This window comes from Haliotis cracherodii, unplaced genomic scaffold (assembly GCF_022045235.1).
Source record: "Haliotis cracherodii isolate W230 unplaced genomic scaffold, xgHalCrac1.p SCAF_14, whole genome shotgun sequence".
NCBI lineage: Eukaryota > Metazoa > Mollusca > Gastropoda > Lepetellida > Haliotidae > Haliotis > Haliotis cracherodii.
Genome location: NW_027266269.1, coordinates 14,279,506 through 14,289,043, shown reverse-complemented (window position 1 = coordinate 14,289,043; position 9,538 = coordinate 14,279,506). Strand labels below are relative to the sequence as shown.

The window sequence follows — 9,538 nt, the reverse complement described above, 5'->3', positions numbered from 1 at the left end:
GTGTGCGCCGGTGCATCTCGTATACACCGGGATTCAGTTGGACTGTGTTTAAAGGCGAGAAGTGATTGCGCGGGTTCAGGTGAAGCAGCGATGGGGGACGTGTGTCATGAAAAGACTCGTAATTCTGGTTGCGTGTAGCAGCAGAAATTCCGCTGTTGTGCTGTTGTGTGATGGAGAGGATGTTGGTAGCCCCTGCTTCAGCGGTACACCAGACGTCCACCAGACGTCCACCAGACGTCCAGTTAGCCACGGGGAGGTCTTCAGCTCCATCTATCCAGGGACATTACTCTAACGCTCCTTTTAATTTCAATGGAAATCGCCTCTCTTCAAACCGGTTTCCCCTTGTATTGTGGGAAAAATTAAAGGGTCGCTCTGTTCATCCGGGCATGCAGAAGAATCCGTGCACGCGATCACGTGCTGTAAAGAGGCGAGCAGACGAGAGAGAATTAGGAGGCGGCGGACGACAGCCACATATAGCATTGTGGGAATAATATCCTCGTGTTTGGCAAAATTAGTCCGGCTAGTGCTTCTTCTTGATTCACCATCGATCCAAAGGTCGCAGGGCTGGTGGTCACGTGCTTGCATCTCATGAATGGACATTATGCCCATATTTGGCAACTATTGATCATCGTCTGCTCAGATCGCTAGCCTGCCTCCTTTCCCGCGCCGCGATGGAGGGGCATAGCAGACGATAGAGGCGATATGATGAGAGGACACCACACTTAAGCGTCGAACCCAGACTCTCCTCAGTAGGGATTTATCGATATGTCGACGGTAAGCATTTCACAACTTCACTGTTACACTTATTTTGACATTTTGAACACTGCGGTTAGTACTTGAGCGGATTCTCCCAGCATACATTACACAATATGTCAACGTTTTGATTGCAGAATTTTTATGGGAAATCTCGTATTTTGTATTATTTTATCAGTTTCATTCTGGGTTATCTCCGAATGTCCGACTTATTGTGTGGCTGGTGGCTGGACCATGTGTGGAAGCTGTATGGTGGCTGGCCGGCTCAAACTAGGGGACAATATGCGGCGGGCCTAGTGCTCAATGTGGTGTTTAAATGGTGGACAAGGAGACACGACTGATATGTTTGCACAACTTTTTCTTCCCGGGAACAAAAGCTGGTATGAGTGTCGCTCCCTCTGCAATGTATTGAGGAGGCTGATAAGACCGAGCCGGAGGGGCGGGTATGCACTGTGCCGCTCCAAGTACAGTCGTTCATCACCGCCTGTCATCTGCATATTGTACACGTAAACACGACCTGATAGAGACTAGAGGCGTAGGCGGCGAGATTGACTGTTAGGTGGGTAAGATTGGTGTCGAAATTCATATCTGCCCACATATCTGGTTGCTATCTGATATTCTCAATGCTATAATGATCGTGCAAGTTCGCATGTATGCTATTATGATCGTGCTATGCTCGCATGTGACAGCATCACTTGAGCCTCAACGAATAGCTACAAAACTCCGGTATATCGATTTTTGTTTTCACTGAACTGTAAAATGTCAAGACCGGTGCCCCAATGGCTTTTACGAGCAGGAATTATGGCTTCTCCACACTTGCTAATGTTCCCCTTCCAACTAGGCCATGCCGACACAAGATTCGCTTTTCTACAAATTTTAGGATTACATGCGTCTATATCTACTTCCCTGCCTTCCGGTTATGGCCAGGGCAATGTCCTCGTACGTTTACCCACAGTGAGTGTGGTTGTCTTGCTGTGATGTTTAGTTGGCACCGACCGCCGAATCCTTCTTCATCATCTGAAATGCCCTTCCCATTTCCTCGTGAGACCTTGACACACACACCCCTCCTTGTGCCGGCTGTCCCTGCCTATCCATCCCTTCCTTTCCCTATCACCCTCTTCATCACAGTATCCCACGTGCACGCTGCCCCTTATCATTTAAAACACCTTCTCTCGTGGTGCCAGCTCTCCTCGGACTCATGTGACACATTAGGCTCCCCGCCTTCCCTCACGGCCGCTCCCACAAGACCCCCCCCCCCCCAGACAGGTCAGCAGCATTGCCCCGGTGAAGGTCGACAGTAGCTGGTCGATACATCATCGCTGAGTGTCCAGTCCACGCCATGGTCACTACAAGCTGGTATACGCCTCAGTCCACGCTATGGTCACTACAAGCTGACCTACGCCTCAGTCCACGCCATGGTCACTACAAGCTGGCCTACGCCTCAGTCCACGCCATGGTCACTACAAGCTGGCCGACCCCTCAGTCCACGCCATGGTCACTACAAGCTGGCCTACGCCTCAGTCCACGCCATGGTCACTACAAGCTGGCCTATGCCTCAGTCCACGCCATGGTCACTACAAGCTGGCCGACCCCTCAGTCTACGCCATGGTCACTACAAGCTGGCCTACGCCTCAGTCCACGCCATGGTCACTACAAGCTGGCCTACGCCTCAGTCCACGCCATGGTCACTACAAGTTGGCCTATGCCTCAGTCCACGCCATGGTCACTACAAGCTGGCCTACGCCTCAGTCCACGCCATGGTCACAACAAGCTGGCCGACGCCTCAGTCCACGTGTATCAGTTCACACGTGACTGACACATCCTTCATTGACGTTCTTCAGCTTTCTTCCTCTCCTGCTCTGGTACATCAGGGTCGACGGAGGCTCCCGCGTGCAGGTAGGACGTACAGAATATGTATAGCTGACTAACGGAACATCTGTTCAATTTGTTCAAATCCATATGCTCATTCATACATATACATGGTACTGATGTAGTGGCAAATCACTCACGATCAGCTCAATACCTGGAATCTACTTCAGACTCGGTGACAAATGTAAGACTGAAGAACAACCCCTCCCACTCGTCCCGAGAATACATGCAGTGTGTACGGGACCAAACATACAGTGTGTACGGGACCAAACATGCAGTGTGTACGGGACCAAACATACAGTGTGTACGGGACCAAACATGCAGTGTGTACGGGACCAAACATACAGTGTGTACGGGACCAAACATACAGTGTGTACGGGACCAAACATACAGTGTGTACGGGACCAAACATGCAGTGTGTACGGCACCAAACATGCAGTGTGTACGGGACCAAACATACAGTGTGTACGGGACCAAACATACAGTGTGTACGGGACCAAACATACAGTGTGTACGGGACCAAACATACAGTGTGTACGGGACCAAACATACAGTGTGTACGGGACCAAACATACAATGGATGTATGCTGAAGGAGAGAGTGGGCATACATGCCCCAGTGCACCGTGGCTGGCCTGCTGCATGTGATAATAATGTGGTACAAACCATCTCGACAAGAGGCTCCAGGTTTCGCCTAATGTGTCTGACACGGCAGGGTTGACGGAAACAGTAAAACGCTTTGGACCCAGTTACATATGACTGGCTACTCCTTGTGTGGAGATCAGCGTCAACTGGTGACTAGTTGCCCTGTGGAGAATAAGGCAACACTGACTACGTCAGATCAATGGATGCATCTGTAGCCATTTCCATGTAGAACAGACACCTAATGCATCAGCACTAGTATAAAAGTAGGGTTAATACGTGATGTACCTGCACTGGTATAAAAGTAGGGTTGATACGTGATGTATCCGCACTGGTATAAATGTAAGGTTGATACATGATGTATCCGCACTGGTATAAATGTAGGGTTGATACATGATGTTTGTGCACTCATCTGCTTGCATCTGTAGGATCGTTGCATAATGGAGATGCATTTATAGGTATGTATGATAGACACATAATCTACCTGCATTCACACAAACGTATGACTGATACAAAATGTCGGATGGCTGGATGTATCGAGTCCAATAGAATGCAAAGCATATAATTGCTGAAAGTAACTTGGCATTTGCCTAGAGTGAGATAATGGGTAACAATTACGCCGGTGTACGGAGTCCAGTGGAATGGGATACCAGAGGGAATTCGGCACACAAGTCGTTGACCTAGATCTCCGTCACCCATGGATTGCCCAGCTGGCTCGTGCTACTCATTTGATGGCAGATATGCCGCGACTAGATGTACAGACACCCCAGATGACAGACACCAAACAAAGAATATATCTGCGGGTTTCGCAAGTAACCAGATGTACACCAATCATCTTAACGCGTGCATGTGTTGTAAGCTGCCTCTGATGTTGGGTACAGTTTCTGGACGACCATAGGGCGAAACACCGCTACTTACATATGCGGACAGAACTGACTGTATATGTACACAACGCATTTATCCTTGCATGTTTGTACACTCCAAACAAAGGGGCACTGAAAGGGTTGTAGGTGGCCAGTCTACAGCGCCGTGGTGTGAGACACATCTAAACAGGGCCTCAGCTGTGTGTTGGCCAACATTGTTGACTCCCATGCTTGTATTGAGGTACTGACAAACACAGCCCGGAAATGGGAAGCGCTTGCTCGCCCGGCTACCCCCATAGTAACAGTCAGGTGAGACGCGACTAGTTTTAGGCTGACTTCTCACTTCCCCTTTGAAGAAATGACAAATCACAAGTGGGTATTCAAATACAAGCGTGGTATGACTGAGACAGTGTGACGCGGCACCACTGCAGCACAGTAGCGTGACCCTTCCACAAGTGCATAAAATCAATAAGGATAAAATGGAGATGTTCATTTAAAACTTCTAGATTGCATTAAAAAGTTAGGTAATTTGCGATGTAGCCATCGAAATATGCATTTTGTGACACACATTCAGCTAACGCGATATTAAATTGCCATCCATATTGAAGTAATGATATGTCGCTGTAATGAGCTTAGTGAGCAGAAACCTGTGTGGAGCTTTAGTCAATACTGACACTGATGGACAATAGTTTTTGAATTTCTTAAGCGGAAAATTTGATCAGCGTACAAAAGGAAAATAGTAGTGGAAATATTTATGAGTTGTAGTGTTAATTACACTCCGGCACTTCTTCCGGAGAAGAATTTGATCTAATTTTCTAGAGATCCGTTCGCACGTTTCCGAACCCGTACCATTCCGCAGTCAAAATTATTCACCGCGGAACTGTTAGGCGCTACTATCGATAAAATATTGATGAACTGTAATGGGAGTGGAGAGCGGCGGATTGAAGATGTGCTATTCTACTCCACATATTGAATTAATCCTTTTGGGCCACGACAATGGCTTTTGTTCAGTGCGAAATGAGCGGCAAATAAGCGAGTCAGTTCCTGACAGATTTCTGGAGTGTCTGCAACTTGGCCAATGACAATTTATTAGCTCGGCCTTCTCTACCCCCACATTGCTTTATGTGAATAATTTCCTATGGAAATCGATGCTTGCTTTGATGATGTATACTGGGTGATCTGTGGTGTCCGTGTCCCGCGTGCTGGACTGGAGAGGATGTGTCCTGCAGTCATAAGTTGGACTAGTGCTGGAAACTAGCATCCACTGGAATATTGCACAGTTAGATTCAACTGTTTCAAAGACTTTGCACTTTGAAAGGCGGTCCTCATATTTATATTATCTGACGCTGGACTATCAACTATGATAATGTGGCTTATTTAGCATTTACTAGTTTACGAGTAGTCGATTGGTAGAACAGAAGCAGTCCGCGATAACTATTTAGCAGACCCAAACCATTGATGACGACAGCCCTAACCAAATATAGACAATCGAAGTACAGGCAATGCATACCTGTCACCTTGGAGTACAAGGCATGTATACCTGTCACCTTGGAGTACAATGCATGTATAGCTGTCACCTTGGAGTACAAGGCATGTATAGCTGTCACCTTGGAGTACAAGCCATGTATAGCTGTCACCTTGGAGTACAAGGCATGTATACCTGTCAACTTGGAGTACAAGGCATGTATAGCTGTCACCTTGGAGTACAAGCCATGCATATCTGTCACCTTGGAGTACAAGGTATGTATAGCTGTCACCTTGGAGTACAAGGCATGTATAGCTGTCACCTTGGAGTACAAGGCATGTATAGCTGTCACCTTGGAGTACAGGCCATGTTTACCTGTCACCTTGGAATACAAGGCATGCATAGCTGTCACCTTGGAATACAAGGCATGTATAGCTGTCACCTTGGAATACAAGGCATGTATAGCTGTCACCTTGGAGTACAAGGCATGTATAGCTGTCACCTTGGAGTACAAGCCATGTATAGCTGTCACCTTGGAGTACAGGCTATGTATACATGTCACCTTGAAGTACAAGGCATGTATAGCGGTCACTTTGGAGTATAAGGCATGTATAGCTGTCACCTTGGAGTACAAGCCATGTAAAGCTGTCACCTTGGAGTACAAGGCATGTATACCTGTCACCTCCCAGTACAAGGCATGTATAGCGGTCACTTTGGAGTATAAGGCATGTATAGCTGTCACCTTGGAGTACAAGGCATGTATAGCTGTCACCTTGGAGTACAAGACATGTATAGCTGTCACCTTGGAGTACAAGGCATGTATAGCTGTCACCTTGGAATACAGGCCATGTATAGCTGTCACCTTGGAGTACAAGGCATGTATAGCTGTCACCTTGGAGTACAAGTCATGTATACCTGTCACCTTGGAGTACAAGGCATGTATAGCTGTCACCTTGGAGTACAAGGCATGTATAGCTGTCACCTTGGAGTACAAGGCATGTATAGCTGTCAACTTGGAGTACAAGGCATGTATAGCTGTCACCTTGGAGTACAAGCCATGCATATCTGTCACCTTGGAGTACAAGGCATGTATAGCTGTCACCTTGGAGTACAAGGCATGTATAGCTGTCACCTTGGAGTACAAGGCATGTATAGCTGTCACCTTGGAATACAAGGCATGTATAGCTGTCACCTTGGAGTACAAGGCATGTATAGCTGTCACCTTGGAGTACAAGCCATGTATAGCTGTCACCTTGGAGTACAGGCTATGTATACATGTCACCTTGAAGTACAAGGCATGTATAGCGGTCACTTTGGAGTATAAGGCATGTATAGCTGTCACCTTGGAGTACAAGGCATGTATAGCTGTCACCTTGGAGTACAAGACATGTATAGCTGTCACCTTGGAGTACAAGGCATGTATAGCTGTCACCTTGGAATACAGGCCATGTATAGCTGTCACCTTGGAGTACAAGGCATGTATAGCTGTCACCTTGGAGTACAAGCCATGTATACCTGTCAACTTGGAGTACAAGGCATGTATAGCTGTCACCTTGGAGTACAAGGCATGTATAGCTGTCACCTTGGAGTACAAGGCATGTATAGCTGTCACCTTGGAGTACAAGGCATGTATAGCTGTCAACTTGGAGTACAAGGCATGTATAGCTGTCACCTTGGAGTACAAGCCATGCATATCTGTCACCTTGGAGTACAAGGCATGTATAGCTGTCACCTTGGAGTACAAGGCATGTATAGCTGTCACCTTGGAGTACAAGGCATGTATAGCTGTCACCTTGGAGTACAAGCCATGTATAGCTGTCACCTTGGAGTACAAGGCATGTATAGCTGTCACCTTGGAGTACAAGGCATGTATAGCTGTCACCTTGGAGTACGTGTTTGAGTATGTCGGCGGTGAATTTTACTACAGAAATCCTGAACAGTCACTAGCCTTTACGGGTGATATTTACCAAGTTTTATCAGAAATGATACGGACTGGCTCTTCAGCACAAAGTTAAAAACTTTCTTGGCAAGATAAATTATACGTTTCTGCTAAGTGGCATAATTTTAGTCTTGTCGAGGGTTAGATCTTGATCGAGGATCGATAACGCGAGTCTCTTCAGCGCAGTATGGCGCTTTGCGATCTCCCCCCTGCTTAGTATCTGCTCTAACAGGGGTTAGCTTCGCACAACGACACGTCTCCGGGATATTGCTTACCTCTAATCATGTTCGTGTGTGCCCTTTGAAAACAACTATATGCTGGATCACCCTGCATGTGCCTGGCGATATATCACCCTGTATGTGCCTGGCGATATATCATCCTGTATGTGCCTGGCGATATATCACCCTGTATGTGCCTGGCGATATATCACCCTGTATGTGCCTGGCGATATATCACCCTGTTTGTGCCTGGCGAAATATCACCCTGTACGTGCCTGGCGATATATCACTCTGTATGTGCCTGGCGATATATCACCCTGTATGTGCCTGGCAATATGTCACCCTGTATATGCATGGCGATATATCACTCTGTACGTGCCTGGCGATATATCACCCTGTATGTGCCTGGCGATATATCACTCTGTATGTGCCTGGCCATATATCACTCTGTATGTGCCTGGCCATATATCGCCCTGTACGTGCCTGGCGATATATCACCCTGTATGTGCCTTGCGATATATCACCCTGTACGTGCCTGGCGATATATTACTCTGTATGTGCCTGGCGATATATCACCCTGTTTGTGCATGGCGATATATCATCCTGTATGTGCCTTGCGATATATCACTCTGTATGTGCCTGGCGATATATCACTGGCTGATGGGATTGCTCAACGTCAGCGCAGTTCAGATACTGGGAAGTCGCGCTATATTATGCAAGGTTGCGTTAGATGTTTAGCGACGTTTGCAGTTCAGATACTGGGAAATCGTTCTACATTCTGCAAAGCTAAGTGAAATGTTTAGCGACGTTTGCAGTTCAGATACTGGGAAGTAGTGCTATATTACGCTCACCTATTTCAAAATGGCACCAAAGCGTGTACCTAGGTATCTTGGCGAGCTGAACAGGATGTTCGTCAATTAGGACCGTCATTGAACACCCATAGCCTCTAATATCACCGAAGGGACAGTCTCAAATCTCGCATGTAGGTTTAATCATTGTCAAGTTGTATATTATTTGCTCTCTGTGAATTGGGTGTTCTTCTGAAAACAAGAGACAAGTGAAATGTACTGGTGGCGTACGACAGAGGTCCTTGTACAGTGGTATCACTGCAGTGTGCATGCAGTCCTGGGATGGGCGTTACAGATATACAACGTTGCGACGGTCCCTGACATTAACCCCAATGTCTGAACTGAGCGAGAAGAGTGCACACAACGAACTACTTGCTCTGAGAAATAAGGCCACCAGTTCATTGACCTATATCGGAGAAGCACATTGCTCAGAAAAAGTGTACACTTGCGTAACTGATTGCATTGGCCATGTGATTTATAATGATTCATCAATGATAAATAAGGAGTGGATTTCCACACACCACCATACATCACGATAAGTGACGTCCTGTGTCGGTGGGGTTGTGATACATCAAGGTATGTGCCGTCCTGTGTCGGTGGGGTTGTGATACATCTGGGTATGTGACGTCCTGTGTCGGTGGGGTTGTGATACATCTGGGAATGTGCCGTCCTGTGTCGGTGGGGTTGTGATACATCTGGGTATGTGACGTCCTGTGTCGGTGGGGTTGTGATACATCTGGGTATGTGACGTCCTGTGTCGGTGGGGCTGTGATACATCTGGGTATGTGACGTCCTGTGTCGGTGGGGTTGTGATACATCTGGGTATGTGACGTCCTGTGACGGTGGGGTTGTGAAACATCTGGGTATGTGACATCCTGTGTCGGTGGGGTTGTGATACATCTGGGTATGTGACGTCCTGTGTCGGTGGGGTTGTGATACATCT

General features: G+C 47.2%; 1 long non-coding RNA gene across 1 annotated transcript in view; it reads left to right on the top strand.

Moving 5' to 3' along the window:
- Positions 1–693: 693 nt before the first annotated feature.
- Positions 694–9,538, top strand: part of LOC139460584 (uncharacterized) — a 30,704-nt gene continuing 21,859 nt past the window's right edge. Inside the window, exon 1 of the long non-coding RNA XR_011652810.1 lies at positions 694–774. This is a non-coding gene — a long non-coding RNA (uncharacterized lncRNA). The remainder of the gene's footprint in view (positions 775–9,538) is intronic.